We start from the raw sequence: 26403 nt of genomic DNA on the forward strand, positions 1-26403 counted from the left end.
TTAATTTTATGATAGTACAGCTACAGAAAAGATGCTGAGAAGTAAAATCTTTTAATGGATCTTATACTGATTTGAGTTCTAAATCTCAGAGAAGTATGCGGGAAAGTAGCTTTTCATTCAAATAATTCCGCTGAACTTGATCGCACAAAACATTTTATTCGATCCCGTTTATTTGTAAAAACAAATTAAGTGCTCTAAGATATGCATTGCATTACCACCCTTAAAAAGCATTCAGAATGGCGTTAAAAGCTTCTGAGATTACGTCTGCAGCTATTTGGAGGAAAGCCAAGAAAGTCGGTGCAATGTGCGAAAACCAAAAATGGTGCCATTATTCACCCTTTGTGAGGAAAAATTAGCTTTAGAACTGCAGGGCTCGATGCCAAGATTTTCTTTTCATATTAATTCTCACTGTATCTATTGTCTGATTTCACACGTTTCCGTTTGGGGCGAGATGTTGTAAGTTATTGCAAATGGTTTGCGAACATTGTTTGGAAAATTTCAGTTCCTCTTGTTACTCTTGGTAACGAAGCTCAAAAGCAGCATTTGTGGTATGAAAAAGGAGAAAGAAGGTGCTATGTAGTTTAACAAAAGACTTCTTTGATTTTACTGTGTTACAGAAAAAAATGTAGGTGAAAGTGCTTTTTTTTTCAGTGTTCTTATTTTGTAATGCTGTAATTCTTCTTTGGTTTCACGAAATTATTCAAGATTTAGTGACTATACCTTGGAAGAGGAAATAACGAAATTTTGGTGCAATAGTTATTTTACACTCAAAGAAAAAATTTACTGCGTTGAGAAATGTTAAATTATTTTTACTTTAGTTCATCTTGTTACTATTGGTAAAGAAGCTCAAACGCTATATTTGGTACATAAAAACAAATAAAAAGCTGCTATTTAGTTTAACACAAGACTTGAAGGCTTTGAGTTTCATTGTGTTGCAAAAAATGTGGATGAAAATATTTTGTCCACCGTCCTTAATTTGCTGTGAAATGATTCTTATTTTCACACACACACACACACACACAATATGAAGGTATCAGAAAATCGGTATAGAATCTTCTTTCTCACCTTGTTTTTCTCAACTTAAATTAGAGAATCTAAAGAAAAGATAACGGTATTTGAACAAGAAGAAATACTTTTACAAAGAGAAATGCAGAACTTAGCAACATGCAACTTTTTTTCTGAATGAAAATGTGCATGACAGCAATGAAGTGTCATAAAATTTTGCCAAGATCGAAAGCATAAATTTATAATGACTGGGGAAAAATTTAAATATTAAATTAAAATAAAATATGTTACTGACGATACTGCTATTAATTAAAGTTAATATTAATACTTTTAGTCTGATGTTAATCTGAAGGATTTTATTATATTCCTTACTTTTGCTAACAAGCCAACATATTTTGTAGAAGCTTTGCGCATATTAACTCTTTCTTCCGTACATATGCATATAAGAATAAATCTTCCTCATTTTGACCTCCCGCGTTGGAAAGAATGTAGTGCATAAATGTAGCACTGTCAAAAGTCGGAACGGTTTATTTCCGTAATGAAGCGAAGACGCCATGTCAGAGTTGAGTCTCTTTAAGGTAGCGAGCCTGCACTGATCAAGTTTTACTCTAAAATGTTCTTACATTCATTTTAATATTTTCACACTCAAACCATATTGCATGTAGTTATGTTTTAGCCTTGACTTTAAAACGATTACTTGCTATTTATTAACAAAATTTTTACCTTCATTTTACGACTTGAACCGCACAGCAGCTTGCGGACACTCCCTGGTGAAAAAAAAAATTAAAGCTACTAGTTTGCCGGCGCTCTCAGTTTCAATGGGATTATATCTGCTTCCAGTTCGGTTATTCACCATTTAAGACTGATATGCCGATAACAAGGAAAGAGCTGCAGTGTCTAAATGTCATTTTTGGGCTATCCCTATTTTGCACAAAATTCTTCCTTTGTTTTTCAATGAAAATTTAATTTCGAAAGATTTATTTCAATACCTTACAGAAATACTTCCATTTAGTAAACGAGAAAACGATTGTGTATTATAATTAGTCATGCCTCATTGGTTTCTATCTTTTTATAATGATTTTGTACACTGTCACAAATTCAGGAAACTTTTATAGTAAATATTACTATAAAATGGAGTATTTACAGAAAAGGAAAATTTTACAGTAAATTATACCGAAAAAAATTAACTATTGCAGTTCCAATTGATACATCATGTGACTTACAGTCACACTGTATTTCCCTTCACTCGACTTGTCCCAACTCGAACGGTGGGCAGCGAAGTCGCCTGTCAATTCGAAGGTCCCAAGATCAAACCCGTATCTCGCATTTTGCGTTTTTTAACTCTCGTTTATTCTACCGTAAAATTTTACAGTAAAATAGGATTTTACAGTAAAAGTTACAGGCAACATGGATAGCAGTAACTTTTACCGTTAAACTTCAGGGCAAAAAGTATAAATATAAACCTTTCCTTTAACTTTTATCAGCTAATTAAATTTGATGAAATATTACGTAAATTTTCTGCAGTTTTTTGTTCACCTTTCGCATTTTCCGTAAAGCTTCTGCATTTTTTGAAAGAAAGGTTGGCAGATCTATGTATGTTTTCAAACATTTGATTTCTTTGACGGAGATATTATCGATCACATTAAGGTCGATCCCGCGCATTGGAATATCGATTAAAAGAACATACTGCTTAATGTAGTAAATTTTCAGTGTACCAAACTAATGTCGTTTATAATTTTGATCCCGGATATGGAATATTCCGCTTATTAGAACATTTTTATGAAAAATTAGCTGTCGGGCTTGACGACATTTTCCCCCCTTTGCATAGAGGCACTGCTGTTTAGCAGTACTCCCAAACTTCTGCATTTCAAGCAATGCCCCCACTACGTTTGGTGTTTCCAGGAACGAAGCGTTACTGTCATTAATTTCTTCGAGTGCTATTTCTCTCGAGATTAGCTATCGCTTCATTTCCAAGAATCTGTTCCCCAAGAGTAAGATTTCATCTTGGCTTGTCATCCTTGAACATCCGTCTTTCCCTGTCATCAGAAACTCTTCCTTCAGAGTCATTTTCGTATCTCCTGAAAAGATCTGCTGCAAAAGAAATAAATAAGAGCAGAACGGTTCAGTTTTTCATTAAGACCTGCCAAGGTTTCTTTTTTTCTTTTTCACTTGCTGAGCTCTTTAAATTACCGTTTTAAATTCGCCTCAGAACCAAAACACTACTCTTTTTACATTTGGATGAAACAGTCGCCGTCTTTTAGGTTTGAAACAAACTCCTTTTCACTATAAAAACAGAAGTATTTTGAATAAATCTTTTTTTTTTTTTGTTATTGTAGAAATGTCATTTGAAGCACAACTGCGCAGTGGACAGGAATCCATTCCCGGTTTGGGCATGTTCAACTTAGCTGTTCATCCCTCCAGTGTGTCGATAAAGCGAGTCCCAAGCGTGCTTGAGAACTAAACACCGGAGGTTCCGCGTTCGGCTGACCACCTAACCGGAACATCTGCCTTACACCCCAGAGCTCTTGGTCAGGTAAACTGAGATGAGCGGAGTAGTGATTGGTCCTCATGGGCTGTTGCACCACTGTTTTTTTTAGTGCCATTTTGTTATTTGCTATTCCCGAGTAAATAATTTTGATATCAAAAGTGTTAAAGTAGTATTTTCATTGTTTAAAAGGTAGAAAAAATGTAAACGCACGAAAAACTATTTTTACGCTCCTGCAAGATTTATTTTACCATTTCTTTTCCTTGTGTCCAGAGTAAAATTGCTGTGATGTGCGTGATGCCAGAAATAAAATAAAGTAAAGTTAGGAACACGACTCCTTTGAACACCCTCAACGTGTTCTAAATTTTGTAACTTGAAATTGCAGCTGCGTAATTTGAAATTACACACGTGTAATTTGAAATTAATTGTATAATTTGAAATTACAGCTGCGCAATTTGAAATTACACACGTGTAATTTGAAATTAGTTGTATAATTTGAAATTACAGCTGCGCAATTTGAAATTGCAGCTGTATAGTTTTAAATTACAGATATATAATTTGAAGTTACAGATTTGTTTAATATAAATTTTTTAACAAGCAAACCTATATCTCTTGTTAAAATAAAATTATTGAAGAGAAACAACGTACGGATAAATGCACGGGAACGTGGGGATAGCTCAAAATTTAGAAGCATTCACACACACACAAATGTAGTGTCGTTTAAGTTTAAAACTTTCATAGTAATCAGCTCACGCGTATTCTAGTTTCAATTATATTAGTAAAAAAAATCATTCAGTGAATGTATCACTTTTAAAAACGTAAGAAAAACACCAGAAGTTCCGTCCAGAACTAAACGAGTCTACTTTCCCGCATACCAACATCAATTTTCTAGCATCTAATCAATATTATTTTTATTAGCTAAGACAGAGAATTATGGGAAACATACTCTTTTAAAATTTTAAGTTTATTTTAGAAACAAAATGTTAAAAAAATGTAGTGAAATAGGAAATGAAGTGTCTTCGCCGAGTTTGTTCAAACCGTACTATTCAATCAAAAGTTAAGGGAAAAACCGACAGACCAACCGATCGACAAACAGACCGACAGACATTTCACCTATCTCCGAACCTTATTTTCAAATTTTTAATTTTTCGATATATATTTAGTTATTTAACTTATTTTTCCCTTTTTTCTTTTGTTTCAGCGATATTTTTAGGATGCATTAAGCCATCTTATTTTTTTTCCCCTTTTTTCTCCAGAAAGTAGGCTAAAAAAATGAAATAAATTGCTTGAAACGAAAGAAATGTAAAAGATTCTCGCTAAAATGCAAGCGAATATTCTTCCTTTCAATTCTGAAGCATCTTCTTTTTAGTGCCAAGTAGGGCTTGACACCCCTTTGATTTTACTTTTATTTGTTCCATTACCTTGTGGTAGGTGTAGCAGATTTCTCATTCAGAACAGACTGAGGGGGATTTTCCCCGCTCAGGTGCATCCTTGCTTTTCGAAAATCTCGCTCCTCGTTCTGGGTTTTCTTTCTTCTTTGGTATCAGTTCTTGTGAAAAATGCGAGGAGGAGCGATCTTGTGGAAAATCCGAAAGGTTCACTAAATCTCGGCTTTATCACAGCGGGAGTTTCAGCAATACGTGAGGAGGAAAAATATTTGTTCTACAACGATTTCTGAAATTAATGTTCGTTGTCTTGCTTCATGTAATAAAAATAAGGTCGGTGAAAGCTCTGAAAGCTGTTTTATGTTTTAAATTTGTTTACAATGATTTAAAAATGAACTGATTTTAACCATTAAGAAATGCTGCTGCATACACGAATCTAAGATCATTTTTGAAGTAGCTGATGTATCTAAAGTCTTACAATGATAAAGACAATTTATTTAAAGAAAAGAACATAGGATTTCTGTACCCCAAGGCCAGAATAACGTAAGTCACAATGTAACAACTCTACAGGAGAGTGTAAGAACGTTTGTCTGGTGCTCAAAAGGTTGGGACTTGCACTGTTATGTTAACGCTGGTAAATAACTAGCGATGATTTTTACTTCCTTTTATAAAAATCGCATATGTGTATCGCATAACGCAAGAACGGTATGTCCTATAAAGTTGAAATTTAAAACGTAGACTCCTAGTGGGGTCTATTTGTGCACCTTCTCTTCTGGTTGCATTTGGGTGTATCTAAAGGCTTTTTTTGCAACTTTTTGTAATCTCCTTGTTAATTTCGTAAATCCTTGTTAATTTCGATGCAAATTTCAAGTGGTGTTGGCGGACACTTGGTGATATATCGCCAGTCTTTCAGTCGCCAAGTTTTGTCGTCAACTTGGCGACATATTTGGCGATTTTTAAAAAAAAAAATCTGGTTTCAATTTGACCACTGTTGGTGATATTTAGAGAGTTAACTATTGAATCACATTAAAATTGCCAATAATGGGGATATAAAATTAAATTGGTGTAAAAGGAAGTCATGTGATGCACCCATCAGCTCCTTTTATTGCATTACGCCGTTATGGCTCAATGAGGAACAATATTAGAAATACGATGCAGTAAGAAACCGAAAATTGATAAATTTGGACTTGCAGTGGTTCACCTAAGTTACAGATTCATACATCATTTTTTAATTTTTACTTTGATCCGGCAGTTTTTTCCCCATTTGAGCACCATCAGTTTCAGACATGTTGATTGCGCTAACAGCGAAAATTGAAAACATCGTTTTTAAAATAAAAAAACTTCCACGGGTGTAACTAGTGAAATTTTGAGGGTCAGGTCTTCTAGCACCTTTGCTTTTAACACATTTCATATCCTAATATGACAGTTTATAGCTATATAAGGACTTTTATGACCAAACCCTCACTCCCTGTAAGGTAAATTGCGGCTCTTTTAGTGTCTGTTGAGAAGTGAAAAAATAATTTTAATACGTTCATAACTACGACAGGTGAACGCGTAGAAGTATATAAAGTTGCGCAAAAACTTTTCGGATAAGGATAAAAATTAAGGGTAATCATGCTTAAGTCAGAAGCAGTTTTTAAATGAATTTCCCTTATCAATGCAAGACTTTATCGCTGTCTTTGAGATTTTAAGCAAGAATACTTTGTTAATCCACTTTGCATGTATAATTTGATTTAGGTTTTCTACTGTCCATAAGTGGGATTTTAACTGAAAAACGAGCTACCATGGTAGAATTGTATGTTCTTATTTACTTTAGCTTCGTAAAATGCGAAAAGACAAATAAAACCTAGAGACTTTTATGTTAAAGCATATTTTACAAGCCGACTTAAAACGTCTGTTATGTGACACCACTTTAGCTTTATAGTATTTAACTTTTGTATGATGAAGATTAAAACATGAATAAAATATTTTGAATTGTTATTCCTCAAATTTCTTCTGCAGCATATTTAGAAACTTTAGCTTGCAATGAGTAAAGTATGATGTTGATTTCCAAGTTTACAACTTATTATTAAATATTGGTTCAAATAAACATATTTTTTTCAACGTTTGAGCCTAACTATCATTAAATAGGAAGAAAAAAGTTAAATGAACATCAAAATGAATGAGTGAATAAAACGAATGTTGGAGGTAGTAGTAGAAACAGCAACAACCGATTACATTTATTGTTCAATTGTTGAAATTAAAATTTTCTTTACGGGCGATATTAAGTATCTAGGATTGTAAACGATTACGTTCGAATACTGTAAACGTCTTTTAACGCATCTTAAGTATTACATACAGGAATTTTTTGTTTTGACTTATACTTACTCTTTTGTTGAGTAATAAGTTTACTTCGTCAGTAAATTCCAAATATTTGAATAATTTCATGCTGAACACACTAAATGTGCCTACATTTAGGGAAACTTAAAGACGTAGTTTGGTAAAATTAACTTCCCCACTACATGAGAGAAGCGCATTTTACGTAAATTCTGTAACTATTTTTCTAAAATATTGGTGTATTGTAATGCATTTTATAATGATTTATTTTTTTTTAAGTTAAGGAAGAATTCATTTTTATTATGAATATTTTAATTCCTTTAATTTTTTTAAAATATGTGTACCTTTACTTATTTTAAGAATGCATGCAATAAGTTTGAAAAAAGACTTCTTCAAAAAACAATATTGAACGGAATTTTTGAACGGCTTTTTTGCAAACGATTGACCATCGTAGAAAATATCTATTTCTGTTATGAAAACACTTAATTTTAATGATATTTCTCTGATGCTCCCCGAAAAAGTCCATTTGGCTCCCAGCCATACAGCAAGTATCATTCATTCTAACTTACTTATTTAATGTTACGTTTGCTCTTTTTGCATTCACAGAAGGCTTATCTTAAAATAAGATAAAGCAACGATTAGATACCAGGATCCTATGATTCAGAATTTGATGTCCTAAGCCAAAAATGTTTATAGTACTACTCCTGCTGATGAGAGTAATACTGTGATTAGAATAGTAATAATCATAAAAATTAAAAAAGTATTAGGAAGATATTTTTTAACCAACAGATAAAACCGAAATAAATAAGAAAATAAAATTATGTTAAGGATCGCAACTGGAAAATAAGTAGCGAAAAATATATCTTTTTTTCCTTCTTTTTTTTTAAAATTTCAAAATAAGGTTTCCTTATTTGGCTAAAGTTACTTGTATCACTTGATATTTCGCTGCAGTATAATTTAGCAGATTTGTTTGCACATTTAATTGACAAACGCTTGTATCCCTCAATCATTTTTATGAAGTTCAAAGCTCAAATATAACAAGTTTTGTACGTTACATCGAAGAACACAACTAAACTTAATCGATCAGCTTTCATGGGTAAAAATTTTCATTAACATAAACATTATCAAAATCGAGAAAGATTTAAAAAAAAAAAGTATACTCCATTTTACAGTTTTAGTGAAATTCCCACGTTTCGGTCATTATGACTAAAAAAAAGGTACTTGCGAAATCCCAATACCGAATTCATAATTACTTATTCCCTGATGCGTAAAATTGATCCTATAATTGGTTAGAAAATGATTGGGAGGTGAAGAAAAGACCCTTTTATTTTGTACCTTCTTGGCTTTGTATTGCGTAAAAGAAGGCAAAAACTATCCTTTACGAAAAGGGAAAGAGATTGGGATTATTTTTACCTAACTTGAATCAAAGACTCAAGTGCTGGGTTAATCTCGGAATTCCAAAAGAAAATAGAGCTAAGTTGGAAAAAAAAGTCTTCTTCATCAAGGCTTTGGGATTTTTTTTTATACTGAAAGCATTTGTTCAATGCGAAGAGAAAAAATATTTTCGAAGCGAATAAAAGTAGATGAATAGGGTTTCTTGTTAAAGGATTTACTCTTTTTAAAAGTTTTAATTAAAACCTGTTTTCTTTATAATGGATTTTTATAGAATATCGTTTTTAAAGGCGAAAATCTACTTTCGTAGTTTTAAAGAAAAATTGTATTGCGCAATGAAGGAGAGAGAATGAATTGGGAAGATTTTGTGCTGTTGACTAAATACATCTCAATAACAATGATATATGTACGAAACAGAAGTGAAGACTAAAACTGGAAAACGCATCAAGTGCCAAATCCCCCCCCCGTCAAAATGAAGTAAATGCCAAGCATTTCAATGTGGTAAACGATTTATGTGCCTATCCCCCCTAAAAGTAGTTTAAATAACGTTATTTGGGTCCGCTAGTGGAGCAAGTGTTAGCGCTCGTGCGGTGGAGAACGCAGTAAGTGCCATTGAAGGATTTTGAAGGTTAATATCTTGGTTGGTCCAAGTCCTAATGCAAACGAGCTGATGTGTGCATCATATGACTTCCTTTTACTCCAATTTTAATTTCATTTTCCATTATTGGCAATTTTAATGTGATTCAATAGTTTACTCTCTAAATATCACAACCAGTGACCAAATTGAAATCACATTTTAACAAAAATATATATTTCGCCACATTTGTCGCCAAGTTGGCGACAAAACTTGGCGACCAAAAGACTGGAGATATATCGCCAAGTGTCCGCCAAATTATAACACCACTTGAGTATACACCGAAATTAACAATGATTTCCCTCCAAAAAGGGGCAAAAGACCCGTTTAGAAACACCCGAATAACACCAAAAGAGGAGGTGCACAACTAGACCCCACTAGGAGTCTACGTGCCAAATTTCAGCTTTCTAGGACGTACCGTTCTTGAGTTATGCTACATACATCCGCACATACGTACATACGGACGTCACGAGAAAAGTCGTTGTAATTAACTCGGGGAATGTCAAAATGGATATTTCGAGTGTTTATACGTTTTTAGGCACTTATCCGCATGTGGTCGGGTTGAAAAAAAAATACTCAACATTAATTCGGGGGTGAGCAAAATAGAAATTAAGGCCGAATTTTGAGTGAAATTTATTTCGAGAAATCGAATTTTCTTTTTTTGTACAAGGAAGTAAAAAATGGAAAACACAGTAAGTGCCACAATCCGCCTGGAATTTTATTTTTGATGCCCTGTAAAATTTGATATTTGGCACTTTTTATATTGGCACTTATTGCGTTTTCCATTTTTAACCGTCAAGTATTGAAAGTACTTACATTTTTGAAACGTTTCTAAGTTGGACACCGAAAACTAAGGCCAGAGCGATAGATATTTTGATGTGTCATCAAAATGTTCTTTTTTTTAAAACAGATATGTATTCTAGTGAACAATGTCTCACTTTAGCTAGATAAAGTTGTACAAATATTTTAAGAAGCATAAAAGAATTTTTTTTTTAGATGTCGATGGGTGGAATGACTAAATGAAAAATTGGAGATAACTAGCGGAAATTATTCATTAAAACATCGAAGTAATAGGTAGAAATAGCACAAAGAAAATAAATATTATTTATGAAAAAGTTCATCGTGATACGTCAAATCTGCAATTATAAGTGCAAAACCTTATCACTTTCGAACTGTTCTCTTAGTGGGTGTTAAAGGAACAATATGCAACTTGGACAATTCCACGAAAAAGTGAACCTTTTGTCCCGCACGTAACGGTTCATATATTTCATTAAAAAGTAAGAATTTTAAAGGGTAATAATTTTTTTGCTAACGAAATTACACCTAAGTTTGAAATTTGTTTAGCAGAAAAAATTGTTCATTACTATTTTAAAGTATTATTTTTTATGAAATATATGACGCGTCACGTGCGGGACAGAATTATTGTTTTCCGTGGGATGGCCCTTCAAAGAAATATTGTGTTCATGTTAGTTTTTTACAGTTGTGAACTTTCAAACAGAAGAAAGGTTATTAAATATCCCTTTCATCATATTCTACTTTTGAACTTTTGTTCTTTTTTTTTAAAAAAAAAAAGTTTTCTAATTTGTTCGAATGCTATACAACATCTTTGACTGATACAACCCAGAAAACTGGCGTTTCCCTAGGCAAAGAATTAGCATAGCGGACATCATGCAGCTCTAGAAATGAATATATAATTAATCTAACAAAGGGATTGTAATTCACCTGGACGTTTTATTGCTCTTGACGTGAGCAATTTTGAGCAATTACAAATACATACGACACGCGATATATTTTCTCATTTATAAGTCTCGCAGAACGTCCTGACCACAGCACGTGATGAAAGAGATAAATCACACCATTAATTTGAAATTAAGTAGCTGGAAAATGATGGATATGGTTGCAAGTAAATAATTTACTGCATAAATTACTTTAAAAGTGTTTATATTTTACTGTACGTGTGCAAAAAAAAGTTTACTTAATTTCCTTTGCTAAATGCAATCCGGTTCTGATAATCCAAGTTTATTAGACATGTATTCGCATTCACCAGACTGTACCTTTTACTAGTCACTAAATCTTTTTATTAAATAAAGTACAAATAGTATGATTTTATGGTGAGGATAAATAAGAGCTATGGGGTAAGGTCACCAGTAACAGACAAGGGTCCAGTAACAGACAGTCATAGGTTTGTATTTAAATAATAAGTACTTTAGGCGGGTTTTAGGCGGGTAAAACTGATGTTGCTGTGGCCCATGAATACAATGCAACCATCAAGTGTTGTTAGATGTAATTGTATGAGCCAGTTGGTATTTACAAGACAGCGGTGGAAGGTTGTGAACAGTCACCACGAGGTCAGCTGGTGTTTCATGTTCATTTGAACTTAATAAGGTTTTAGTTCTAAGAAAAAGAACTTTTGTACATTTTGAAGATAAAAAGGGAATTTTGTCTATTTCCCAACCTTTGTTTATCCTGCCTGTTACTGGGTTTCATCAGATATTTCGGCGTCTGTTACTGGGGGGGGGGGGAGGGGGCCGGACCTTTTTTTTTGAAATTCAGCAAATAAAATTAGAATTAACTAATTCAGAGGATCCAGAAGAGCGATGTCTTAAGCATGTCTGTGAATGGTGTCGTTACCCTGTATGCGTTCCTTCATCTTGAAAATTATCAAATGATCCCCTAATAAATGGCACAGTGACTATAATGGAACCCTTATGAGAAAGTTACCTGACGGTCCCCGAGGTCTCCTGTCGCATGACAGTCACAAATCGTCGTAAAAGTTGTCTTTATATTGCAGCAAGTTTACGAATGTCGGTTCGCGGTGACGACGACGTCTCAATGTGGTGTTGCAGTGACTTCTTCAATGTGATGCTGCAGTGACTTCTTCAATGTGATGTTGCAGTGACTTCTTCAATGTGATGTTGCAGTGACTTCTTCAATGTGATGTTGCAGTGACTTCTTCAATGTGATGTTGCAGTGACTTCTTCAATGTGATGTTGCAGTGACTTCTTCAATGTGATGTTGCAGTGACTTCTTCAATGTGATGTTGCAGTGACTTCTTCAATGTGATGTTGCAGTGACTTCTTCAATGTGATGTTGCAGTGACTTCTTCAATGTGATGTTGCAGTGACTTCTTCAATGTGATGTTGCAGTGACTTCTTCAATGTGATGTTGTTTTGACTTGCTCAGAGTGATGTTACAGCGACTTGTTCAAAGTAATGTTGCAGTGACTGGTGAGGAATTGAAGCAGCGACGTTTCAGTGAAGTCGCTGGACGAGTCACAAATGCGTGACATCGAGTCTCTTGAGAGACGTTCCAGTTCTCTGAGGTCTATAACGTAGTAATATCAGAAAAATTGTAGTAAAAGTAGTAATATCAGAAATGGCCCTGTTTATATCACTAATTTTGTCATGTGATGTTGTACGATCAGGTCATTTTCGTGAATCACAGACAAGCTCGCGTGCTTCATTACCTCATAGAACTGAACTTGCTTTATCAATATAAACGTAATCAAGTCAAGCACAAAGAAGTGAACACCTCTGTATTTCAGTTTGAGTTTTCATAGAAGTATATCTTTATATACAGTACGCTTTCTATCAACATCATCATTACATTCATAATTCTTAGACCTCCACATATTTGTGCATTGAATAACTATAGTTATACTTTCTTGAGCACTGTAATATGAATTTGGCAGGACAAAGAAGTACCATTATTGGAAATGCTCTGCAGCAAGTCATAGGATTTCGTTTCAAAACATCAAAGATATTGATACTATAATTAGTAGTAATTGGAAAAAATGTGTACATAACACTCTAGTAAATCATGGAATCTCATCTAACTTTATCAAAAATACTGATACTACCAATTGTAAAATAAAAAATAACATCAAAAAGTACAAATTTCAGAGGAAGGCGTTACAAAGAACGCCTTTTTCAATGCAAAAGAAATGAGCTTTTAGATGAAAAAATATCCATCAACTGTCGGATATCTTTTATCCATTAGCTCATTTCTTTCGCACCGAAAAGGGCGTTCTTGTAACGCCGAAACAGACGTCTAAAGTAATCTGCAATTAGTGCTTTTTGACATTGTTATTTTTATTTTCCTTTTTAGCACAATGGTGTTTATTTAACTACTAATAGTACTAATTGAAAAGAATGTATACGTGGTTCTGTAGCAAGTCATCAAAAATATTGATACTACTAATAGTTCTGATTGGAAAACATGCATATACAGCTCTGTAACAGGTGATGGGATTTAGTCTTACAACATCAAAAATACTGATGCTACTAATAGTAGTATTTGGAAAAAATGTATATTTTCGTTTATATTCATAGATAAAAGTTGCCTGCATAAGGTTATAGATCAAGCAACACTGTTCATCTTCCAAACTGTTTTCCTGCTCCTAAAGCACTTCAAAAATCTTGCATTAGACGACGAAAGTATATGCATATGTTTCGGTTCTGCACCCTCCAGAATTATTGTTAGATAAACACCGCTCGAAAGTGAAAAAAAAAAAAGAAAACATTTTCAGGCGAAGCACTTATTATTTTTTAAACTTCTAAGAAATCTTCTTTCTCTCTGTCTTTTGAGGCGGGCGTGATTTCCTTTCTTGCGCTGTAAAAAAGTCGTAAAGCGTCCTCTCAACTCTTCGCACGACATCTTTTTCTCTGAGAACTAACGCTTTGCAATTTGGGAGGAAAAAATTAAAGCCCGGTTCATTGCCTGAGGCTTTCCATTCCGTTTCCGCGTCGCATCGCTTGGTTTTACGAGAGAAAGAAAAAAAGACATTTTTTTTTGTCGTCACACAAAGTTGAAACCAATGTCGATAAAATTTAAAGACTAAATCAGCGGTTTTAAGTGCTTTTCGATTTTACTTTAGAGTTTGAACCTTGTAATAAAGAAATTACATTGCATGTCTTGAAAATGTAAATTTCTTTGCATGTTCGATAGAATTGGACTAACGTTTATCTGATTTAACTCTTTAACGCTTGATACTCTTTTCTATCCTTAAGCATATTTTTTAATGTTTGAAATTTAGTGTATAAGATGTTTTATTATTGTTTCTGCATGCTTTCAAGGAAGATAGATTATCTTAATGCAAAAAATGACTCATAAGTAGTACGCTATACTTTCAATGGAGGGTAGCTAGCATCTAAAGGAGTGATTTAGTTTAGTATGCTTTTTCCCGTTATGTTTATTGTTTTTAAACTTTAAAGTGTAGTGCACACAAGTATCACTCCTTTTTTTTTAGACATGTTTGTTCCTTCAAACTTCAAAATGAATTGTACAAGTAGCTCATAAATGTTTCGATATGCTAACGAGACAGGTAGACAACATCTCAAAGTGTGATTTAAAGTATCCCTCCCTTTTTTATATACTTTAATTATTTTAAACTTTACAAAATGTCTCATAAATACTTCATCATACTTTCCGGAAGGTAGGTAGCAACTGTAGGAGTGAGATCTTTATTGAGTATTACCTTCTTAGAGTATCATTACTTACATGAAATGCACCGCCAGCTCAGTCATTTCCAGCCGAGGACTGCAGTTTCGTGCTTATTAGCACTCATCAGCCAGGCATAGGAAAGTGACTGAGCTGGAGATGGAAAACTTTCGGTGACTCGTCTGGTCTGCGCTAATTCTATATTAGCTACCAGTTTATTTGGCACTCTTGGCTTCCTTGAATGGTTTTCCATCTCCAGCTCAGTCACTTTCCTATGCCGAGCTGATGAGTGCTAATAAGCACAAAACTGCAATCCTCGGCTGGAAATGACTGAGCTGGCGGTGTATTTCATGTATTTCTGCTTTAGCCTTGGCTATTGGGCGGTAATTTACTGAATATATCATTACTTATTTCGTTAAGTTTATTCTTTTGAAATTAAAAAAAAGTGTACAAACGTATCATGCTTTTAAAGTACCACTCCTTTTTTCTCCTATGTTTATTCTTTTACACTTTAAGATGTAGTGTACTGGTGCCTCTCCTACGAGCACGAGGTAAGCTTCCAAAGTACACCTCCGAATGTGGTGCGAAAGCAGTTGATTTAATGTTGAATGCGGCCAAATTTAATTTTCTTGATAATTGAGATCAGTTGGATAAAAGGAAACAAGTGATAAATGGAAAGAAATTCTATTGTCTCTCTTGTGGTAATTTTTTAAACTAAACTTTTGGTGAGTGAAGAGTCTAAGTAACATACAGAAGATATTTTAAGAGTTCAGCTTTTTTCCAAACAATAGCGTGGGCGTCATCATTGTTTGTATATGACAGTGTGAAAAATATTTAGGACCATAGTTTCCTCTTTAGCAGGTCTACAAATGTGAAGTTACTGATATCAACTATTTTCATTTGTTATGTAGAAGGTTATGAAAAACATTTATATTTGAAAATACTCTATCTAACAACTTTTGATGCGCAATTGAGGTGTTTCTATTTATCTTAGAAATAGTGTTGTACTCTGGATTAAATGGAAACAGCTAAGTTTTTCATTCTTCCTAATTTTCTGGATGATTAAATTTTGATATCAACAACATTTTTCTGTGTATTTTGCATAAATTCGGAGTATAATTTTTAATTCTTTGTATGATATTTCTTTTTAATTGAAGTCAAATTATATTTGGGGGATTGAGTGGATTGCGTGTTTCCTTCGGGGAACTGACTGAGTATTATTGGTGTAAAACTATATAAGCTCTTAAACTAATTGTGTATAGTACAATTGTCTACTTACTTCAACCTCATGGGGAAACATGAGCGTTTATATTCACATCCTAGTCTCTGGGGTAAAAATAAACATGCTTTCATGCACTAACTAACAATAGAAAAAGTCACAACTTTCATACCCAGTTACTCTCAGAGAGTTTAATCTTTAACACAATGAGCAAAATGTATTTCTCAGTATATCCGAAGTAAAGGAATAGATCAATTGACGGCTTATAGCTTAAACTATTAATGTTAATTTTTTTTGAGCAATCACGATTGCTTATTGTTCTCACTTGACAGTTTTGAATTCCTATTTCCCCCCCGCTTCCCTCTGCAGCACAGCCGCGTCGGCCGGCCGCCTCACGATGCTGCTCCTCTAGCGAAAACCGTCTCAAGGTTGCCTCACTTACTTACCTACACTTACACATACACCAACACACACACACACATACACCTACACACATACATACAGACACATACACACACAAACACATACACACAACGACCCACACATACACATACCCCCCCACACATACACATAACTACCCACACACAAACACACATGCTTACATACACATACCCCCACACACAAACACACATGCCTACACACATACACGTACCCCCCACACACAAACAAACATTCCCCCCCATACACAAACACACGCGCCTACATACACACACACACACACTCGTGATTTCGAAAAACATAATTTGAATTCAAGATGTCAAAGTTCAAATTAATTTTTTTTTAATATTGCTACTATACCACAACTATTTCAAAAGTCTGTCAAAGGAAAAAAAATCCCTCTTTAATAAGTCAGCCGTGATAACTGTAAAGAGCATTTTCTACACTACGGAAATTTTGGAATATTTAAAATTACGAAAGAAGGAAATATTCGGATGAATGTAAAAAGCTAACACGACTTAAATTCATATTTTGGATGCCAAACAGTTTGAGTTACCCGATGCAAAGCTTAAGCAAATCTAAAATATTTTTCTTCTTCTAGAATAAATTCTACATTCACTCATACTTCGCCATTTCATCATCTCTTTTTTTTCCACAATGATAATTAACTCATACTAAAACACGTGGAAGTGCTTTTATCGGCTTTTTTTTCAATTACTGTAACTCCATATATCAGCATTATATTGAGATTTCTTAAGTAAAAACATTGTCTTCAAAACAAAGTTATCATCCCCATGACGTACAAAAATTTCAAATCGGAAGAAACATTTTAAAAATATGTTTTCACTAAACTTAATCTTACAAAAACAGAAAGAAAAAATAAAGTGAAGCAACGGGTACGCCAGATAAGCAGTAATGCAAAAACAAATCATTAGATTTCAAAATGTATATAAAAATGCTTTTCAGGCAGCATTTTTCGGAATCAATTTCTTCCTCGGAGAAAACTGGATATGAAATTGAAAGTAGCAGTGAAATATAAAAAGGTTTTGACAACAGGAATGCGATACGTGAAACCCCATTTCTACATTATTTTTCTTTTTGGAGGAAGAAAAAAAAAGCAAATTTTGAACTTCTTTCTTGATAAAAGATAAACATAGCTTTCGAGTCGGCAAATGTTTACTTATCTCTACGTGCACACACATCTAGCTAAAGCTGTTCGAAATCCATGGATTTTTGTATCGACTGAACTGTAGTTGAAATCAGAGATACTAAAATATTTTTGTTAATGTTGGCAGTTCGAAAATTGATGTTATTTTCAGGTTCGATTTTTTTTAAAACGTCTTTTAATCTTGAGCGCTTTTAGAAAGTTTAGAGAAAAATATCAACAAAAACACCCTAAAAAGCTTTTTGCAATTTAGAAAAAAAAGTATTTTAATGCAATTCTTAATGTAAGTAAATGCGAAATAAATTTCTACTGGCATTTTAAGAACATGATCTCTAAAGTTTCTTCACTTCATTTCAGAAGATGTCATAGAAATTATTTGATTATTACTTGAAGGAGGTAAATAAGGAAAGATTTTTCTCGAAATGAGATTGGAAATAAAATATTTTTTGCATTTTTATGGTATGCATAAATGTTTTCAAAGAAAATTTTGAACCTTAGAGATAAAATGTGGCATTAGATTTATTATTATTTATAGATTTTCCGGGGAAAAACAAATTACAAATAAAAAATTAAATAAAAAAACCGCATTAAAATGAATTTCTGCTACAAAAATGGCGGCTTTCTAACTTAGAGATAACTTATTTCGTTGTTGTATTGATTGTACTTTGAACTTTGTTAAGATCATTTAAATTTTTTGCTTGTATTTTATGATGTTGTAGAGGTTAAAATTCGGTGAAAATTAAATTAGTAAGCTTTTGAAATGAATTAATTTTTACTAGCATCAATTCTGCCTCATTAATTCCAGGCGTTCTTTCCCAAATCATGCCAGAGTCCCTTTCCATTTTTAGTCAATAAATTAAGAAAAACCAGGGTTTATTCGATTCTTTGCCTCTTAGTCCCCGTCGTAGTTCGACTATATTGCTTTGATATCCATGGTCATTGGGAAGCCAATGACTAGCATGCTATACATGTTAATGATACATACATGCTTTCACTAGTTTAAGTGTTTTGAGAATTAGTTTAAGTGTTTCATTGTCTTTTAATCGCTTTTTATTTCTCCAAAAGCTAAACTTCTGAGAAACAATATTTAAAACTCTAAAAATCCTTACTCCAAATAAGCACGTTATGTTGTTTTTGTAAATTAAGCTCATTTTGAAAATGTGATGAACTATGTAAAAATTGTTAAGGAAACCACAGTAACTATGACATCGGCTCGCTATTGTGAACTAATTATTGCAATTTGATTTTGAACCAGTGGTTTCCTAACTTTTTACACCCGCATGACTTCTTATATAAAAAAAATATTCTTCCCCCGTCTCCGATTTGCCTAAAATTCCAATTTAATAAATGCTATCCTGAAGTTACAAATTATTTAATGTGTTTGAAAACTCATACCATATTTCTTATGCAAATACATTTTCGTACATCAAAACATCTGCATTTATTCGTATATTTTCTAATATGAGCATAGATAATTTTACTAACTTATGCATAGTGACGGAAAAAAAAGATGTTTAAAGTTCAACATTAATGAAATATTAATGCAACCGTAATGCGAAAGTCGGCCTTGTCTTTAAGCACAAATATTCGTAAACCGTGGTGTCATTAAATCGATACCGTGTGATCACCTAAACCCGCAATCCACAGTGATCATATTTCGCTAATTCCAATTTTATGACATCAGTATGATTTTTTGTACGGTATTAAAAAGTATATGCTAGTAATATAGTTGCGTGCCTTCTTTATAATTATTCTGTTCCCCTCCGGGGATGATTGCACCACACATTCGAAACCACTGTTGCAAATTGTTTGGTTGTAAGTTCTGTAAACTTCCTTTTTTACATTGAATTGTCTTTTTACTTTCATGTGATTAATACTGTTTTACGCTCTAACTAACACTGCATTTCTACATCTACGTAAACAACATCAAATTCGAAATGCCTTCACATTTTCCACACATAGTTTTAAGTAAAATCTGTATATTTGCGAGTTTTAAAAATGCATTGCTGTTTACATCTTAATAACTACCATTAAAAAAAAATGCGATTTTGGTTAGGATTCAACTAAAAATGGCAACTGGAGGAGAAAACAAAACAACATGAATTTTTTTCGTTAATGTTATTTTTAAGTGTCAGCGGAAAGTAATAACTCATGCTTTAAACAAATAAAGTGAAATTATTTGATTAAAGAATTTCTTTACGCAATCCATATAAAGGGGCAACTACACATGGGGGGAAATACTTAATTTAATTTTATTTTATTGTATCTTATCATTAATATTGCGGATTTGGGTAGAAATCAGCTGAAAGTGACAAACGACAGAGGCAAATTTTTGGTTAGAACGTTTCTTTTACCAATTTTATTGTGAATTCAGGTAAAGTTAGTTAAAACGTTTTCTTTTACTAATTTCTATAAGAGTAAATGTATAAGCGGCAACTACAGGGGAAAGAATGTTTAGAAAGGCTTGATAAAAATCTAGCGAGAAGTTAATGTACAGCTTAAAAAAATGAAAAAAAAAAAAAAAAAAAAAAAAACACACACACACAAACACGCAAAAAAAAAAAAAAAAAAAACCTTTTAGAGGAAACAGATTAAAAGTGCCAATTTGAAAATGTCTACTATCAGTCTTAGTGAAAGTTACATTAAAATTCGCTGAACGTTTAGAGAGTTGTAGGATGCAATAGGCAGTGCCAAACTCTAAGAACCATTAAAAAACGAGTCAGTATTTGTGCAGCATTTTATTAACCTTTTTCATGCAAAGTAATCTCATAATTAACAAACAAATCAGGTTTTCAAGTGTGTTATTTCATAGTGAGGCATCATACGTTCTTGATCCATTTTTTTTATTTTAGTATATTTAATAAATATTACGGATGTATTTGAAATTGTGTCGTCAAGAAAGATTTATGTATTTATTTAGTTTTTGATTACGCTTTATTTCTTGAATAAAAATTTTATTTGTCTTTAGAGGTAACACAAAAATAAAACTTGTTTGCAGAAGTTATTCTTGTCTTGTTATACCGTAAAGTGAGATCGTTATTCCAAAATAACAAGGCCATTATCAAAACTTCTCATTTTCGAAGTACTGGAAATGGCTTAATTTAGTCGCTACTAAAAAAAAATATATTTTTTTAAATTTAAATATACATAACGCTAAGGTAAAAACTACTGGGAAAGTGTACGGAACTAAATTATTTCCATAAATTCTGAAAAAAGTGTTTTTGTTGGATATCCTCTTATTCGCTTTTGAGAAAAATGGAGGAAATTCTTGAAGGTAATGATCCTTTTCAATATCTTAATCAAAGCAGTGAAAGGAGCTAATCCATTTATACACTCATTCTTTCTATCGCTAATCAGTAAGAACCTTTTTTTTCCCATCATTTGCGAAGCCCGTTCAAGAAAGAGAAGGAAACGAAATAAAAAATTTTGAGATTCATCTACTTTTCAAGCACTTTTCATCGAGACGAAAAACTTTGTCTCCCCTTTCTTGTTACATTAACACCCTTTGTACGTACTTATTCGATTGATGAAGTGATGAAGGGGTCCCTCCACTAAATCATTACGTTCTTTTTTCTCCTAAATTTCGAAACAAAAATGCATTTTGTTCCTAAAAAAATTTGAAATTGAGATGGAGAGTTAAAAAATTGGTTTTCTTCTCGTTGCCATCAACAGGAAAGAAATAAATGGACACGTAGATTATAGACGCCACCTATTGGCAGTAATGAGAGGTATAGTATGCATACATCATAAAGGGTAGGAGGCGTGAGTTAAAAAAAAATAACTTTCGTTGGTCCCCTTCTGGTGTTTTTATTCTCCTCGGCAATTAATGGGTATTTTAAGATTCATTATATGTTGATAAGCATGCGGTTGGGCAATTTTTCCCTACGCTTCATGCTCTTTGTTGGGTGGGAGTATCGATTTATGTGTATATGAATTAAGAGGAAAAAAAAATGGCAACGAGATAAAAGGGTTTGTTGCTGGTAATGCGGGACAACACCGAAGTCCTTTGTTACATCGGTGAATTTTTTATAGATGTGTTCATTTATCAAAGAAAAGGAATTGTTCGCAAAAGAAATAGTGCCAATAGCATATTTCGCTTTTGGGAAAGAATAATCATTTGACCCATAAAGCAGCGCGTAAATATTTAATCTTGACACAACAAAAATGTATTGGCATTATAACTCTGGAAAGATTTCCTGACATTGTCAGTTCATGTTTGGCAATTATTATTAGGTCAATACTGACAAGAAGACAGTAGTATAGGTAAGATGTACGTGATTCAAAAATTACATGCATGATTAATATGAAACCGTATTTAAATAAACATGTTTTAATTTGCACCGCTTTATTTTGTGCATTAAATGGACTTATGATTGGACAATTACAGATCTGATGCAAGTGTTACAGAGCAATTTAATGTTTACCCATGTGGGTTGTTTTTAAATTTTCACATAAGTCATCCCATAATTTGTTAAATTTAACATTGTTGAATATGTACAAAGGGACGTAGTATTTACTTAAAGAAACGAGCTGATGTGTGCATCACATGACTTCCTTTTACTCCAATTTGATGTCATTTCCCCATTACTGGCAATTTTAATGTGATTCAATAGTTTACTCTATAATTATCATCAACAGTGGCCAAATTAAAACAAATTAAAAAAAAAAAAATCGGCAAATTTTTCGCCAAGTTGTCAACAAACCTTGGCGACCAAAAGACTGGCGATATATCACCAAGTGTCCGCCAAATTGTAACACCACTTGAGTTTACATAAAAACTAACAATGATTTCTCCCAAAAAGGGGAAAAAGACCCCTTTAGAAACACCTGAATGCAACTAAAAGAGGAGGTGTACAACTAGATCCCACTAGGAGTCTCTGTACCAAATTTCAACTTTCTAGGACTTACCGTTCTTGAGTTATGCAAAATACATACGCACATACATACGTACATACAGAAGTCACAAGAAAATTCGTTGTAATTAACTCGGGAATCGTCATTATGGATATTTCGTGTGACTATACGTTCTTAGGTTTTTATATTCACGTGTGGTGGAGTCGGAAGAAAAAACTCAATATTCATTCGGGATTGAATAAAATGGATATTAAGGTCGATTTTTGAGTGCAATTTTTTTCGCGAATACAATACTTCCTTTTTTGTAATAGGAAGTAAAAAGGGGTTACAGATCTGATAAGTGTTACGGACTTCATGCTTAATGTGAACATTGCATAACTTATACTGATAAAATCACACAATTGCTGTAATAAATTAAAAGATAGTAAAAAATGCTGGCTACTAATTTTATGAGCGCATGGAAATTGACTGACACAACTGTCATTCTTGTCTGAACAGCAGTTTAGGTTATTGTTCATGCTTGTGCTGCTTTAAGGCAAAAAGTACTTGATACATGTCAAAAGTTCATAGAAAAGCAGAAAAGTGTCGTATGAACGTGCGGTTTGCACAAGAACATTTCACTGGTTCACAAATATTTTTGTGTTGTCAAATTGTGTAGTATTGCTAGCATTGAAAATCTGAAAATACGAATTACCCAAGTAGGCTGAACTGTTCCGCAGTCCACGTTGGCACATGGGACGAGCTTGAGTTCCGTTTAGATGTAATTCGAGCTACAAATGATGCTTTCATTCAATTTTAGGAATAAAAAGAATTGCTTTTGTTTAATAAGACTATTAAACACTTCATATTACGTTTGTTTTTCTTACTGTAACGGTACTGCGTCACTTTTTAAGGCAATTTGGACGTTTACCTTTTTTCTTATTATTTTTTCTTGCAATTTTTTTCTTTTTTGGATGTAATAAAAAAACCTGTGAAGTATTATTGTGCAAATCATCGATAATTTGTCTAATTTGTCGCTTTTCTATGAAATTTTTATGCGTCAAAAATCTTTCAACACATTGTAAATTATGCGCGTAGTACACTTGATAAACAGACTAAAGAAGAACCCAAATCTGTGCTTGCAAAAATGATTTTCTGCTTTATATATATATATATATATATATTTGACCTACACCACTAAAATTCTAAGCCTTTCAAATATATTTCAGTCTCTGAAAAATTCGTCGCGTTTCATAATAGATTTTATTAGCTACCCCTCCCTCCTTTCCATCAATATAATGTTGGGGAGACCGGGGAAAGATGACGAATACCTTAATTTTTCCGTTTTCCAGAAGGTAACAGCATCAACTGGATAACACTGGCTGTCCTATCCGCTGTTCGCTCAAAAATAGTATAGAGACGCTGAAATCGCCATATTTGTGTTAGTTCTGAAGCTCTGATTGTTTATAGTTGCCAAGATATAATTTTTGTGCATATGTAAATAAGCTCTGCTATAGATAGATAAGATTTCTCGTGTTTTTTTAGTATTTATGAATAACTTAGTTTAAATACTACCTATTACCATGAATAAATGTCAATAAATCGCCATCCTTTATGACAATAGAGACGAAGCCGTTCAAACAGGCAGTCCGGGGCACGATGATGGGCCGAAACGCGGGGCAACATGACGAGCTCGTTGGTGATAAAATTGAGAATAATAATGCTAATACTCAGTCCTTGATAGTAGAAAACCAACATATAAACCCTCCAGACGAAGCAGAACTTACGGCAATTGCTGATTCCGATTCACCAAAGAAGCCTGTTAGTGTTTCTGATTTCAATGCATTGCCTAAAACAACTCAATAAGAGAAAAAAAAGAAAGGGCAGAAAACTGAGCTTAAACATTCTTACAAGAACACCCATCAGAGAAATGTCAGAACAAGGAGCAAAATGGAAGGAAAAAATAGATTATTTAAAAAAAATAGGGAAAATAATCCCGTGAAGCTAAGAAATGAATAAAAACAACTGGAACTAAGTTCCTGTAGATCCAAGTCTATACAATTTGTGCCAAGCAATCTAGTTGCATCAACTTCAAAGAATGGTGTTATAATATGCCCTGGTTGTCCAGAGGAATATTGGGACCATCCAACAGATGAATGGATCCAGTGCTGTAAAAGCCAAGAGTGGTGGCATGAGGAATGTTCTAATTATGAAAACCGCATTTTTATTTGTGCCCATTGTTAGTTGCACAACTTAATACTTCAACATTACAATGCAATGTATTATGCTTAATTTGATACTTGGTAGGATGTAAAAACACAGTTATCATTTGTTAAACTAAATAACATATTCAAATCATAAACTATGTCCAACCTTTTTCAATGTTGTCATCTCGCCCCAACGTCAAAGTCATCTTGACGATTTGTTAAGGTTATGAAAAACTAAAAATATCTCTCATTATTTTTATCTTAAAAACTAAATGGTAATATATTTAATACTACAAAGGACTACTGTAACAGCTCATGTAAAATTAATTTTACTATCCTTAAAAATAAATTAATAAACAACGAAAATTGTTAACATAGTCATCTTGCCCCGGTCTCCCCTACAACATTAATATTAGGCTGTGAAAGATTCAAGGATAAGCAGTTTTTACTATTTTTTGACTAAGAAAACAGACAAAAGAGCAAAAAAAAAAAAAAAGGATGAAATAAAATACTGAAAAGGTCCTTTTGAAAAAAGTCGGTTCAGTTTTTACTTAAGAATGGCAAAGGGTGTTGAATAAATGTTTCAGACTAGGTAGAAAGTTTTAGTTAAAAAAAATCAATAATAACTGCAATCGTAACTATTAAACAATAAGAAGAAGAATATTAATAATAGTAAGAACAAGAATAACAGTAATGATAAAGATAATAGTAATGATAAAAATAACAGTAATAGTACTAATAAGAATAATAATATAAAAAATAACAGTAATAATAACTTCTATGATAAAAATAACAACTGGAACTTAAATTATCTAACAATTGAATAATTCGAACAGCATTTTTTTTTAGTACGCGTAAAGCAAAAATTTAATACTTAAAGAAAATATTTTACGTTGTAGTAATTTTAAACATTTTCAGAAAGCAAACAACTCTGAGTTTAACTGGCAAAAAAAAAGTGATAAGTTAAAATGAAACTTTTGCTAGTAGGATACTGGAATAAAACCAGATACATTTTAGGTAAACACAAACGCGTATTTTCGAACGACTTTAAGTATAAATTCTATTGTTTCAATACCAATGTTGACTTTACTCCTTTCTAATCCTTTTACATCCTTGAGTAGTATTCCATAATCATTGTTTGTCATTCCGACGTATTTTTAGATATCTGGTGAACCAGAAAAGATATTCAGTTTACTGCGATATGTAAATAAGTACAGTACAAGTGTAGAAGTTCGTAAATAATATAGTTATCAACTTGCAAGTTTTGCCTCGGGCTAGGTCTATTCTTTTATCCTCTTTTAATAAATTTTGAAAAAATGAAGTATCTTTAGCTATTGTTTACGTATTGTTTTTATTCTAGTTTCTGCATGTTTTTATAGTAATTTTCTTAAGTATAATATAATTCCAGTTATTTCGTGCTGCAGGTTTTTCTCATTTCTTTTTTAACTTTTTCTTCTGTTAACATTAGAGTGGAGTGAAAATATAGGCAGTTTATTTTTCAAAATACAATCTTGAATTGCACAAAAAAGTGGATTTGGTCTCACAAAGAAAGAGTTAAAATATTTTATCACTGACCTTGAAATTTAAAAAAATTACTTTGTTTTCATAATATTTTATTTTAAACACAGGTAAATTTTATTTTTAAAGCTTAATTTCAGGTAGAGTGGGAAAAGTGTCACTTAGCATCATAAGGAAGAAATGGAAATATATTTCAATTTTCATCCTAAGAGTCCGTCCTGCCCTGAATTGCATTAAACTTTCCTCGGTTTTGTAATGTTTTACTTTTAATTTTTCTTTTTTCTTTTTTATACTTAATTTTTAATCACGGAGAAAATTTCTTAACTGATGAGACAAACTTAGGTCTTAAACACTCGCTTCTTCGCTT

The sequence above is a fragment of the Uloborus diversus genome, chromosome 7 (genome assembly GCF_026930045.1).
Source record: "Uloborus diversus isolate 005 chromosome 7, Udiv.v.3.1, whole genome shotgun sequence".
Lineage (NCBI taxonomy): Eukaryota > Metazoa > Arthropoda > Arachnida > Araneae > Uloboridae > Uloborus > Uloborus diversus.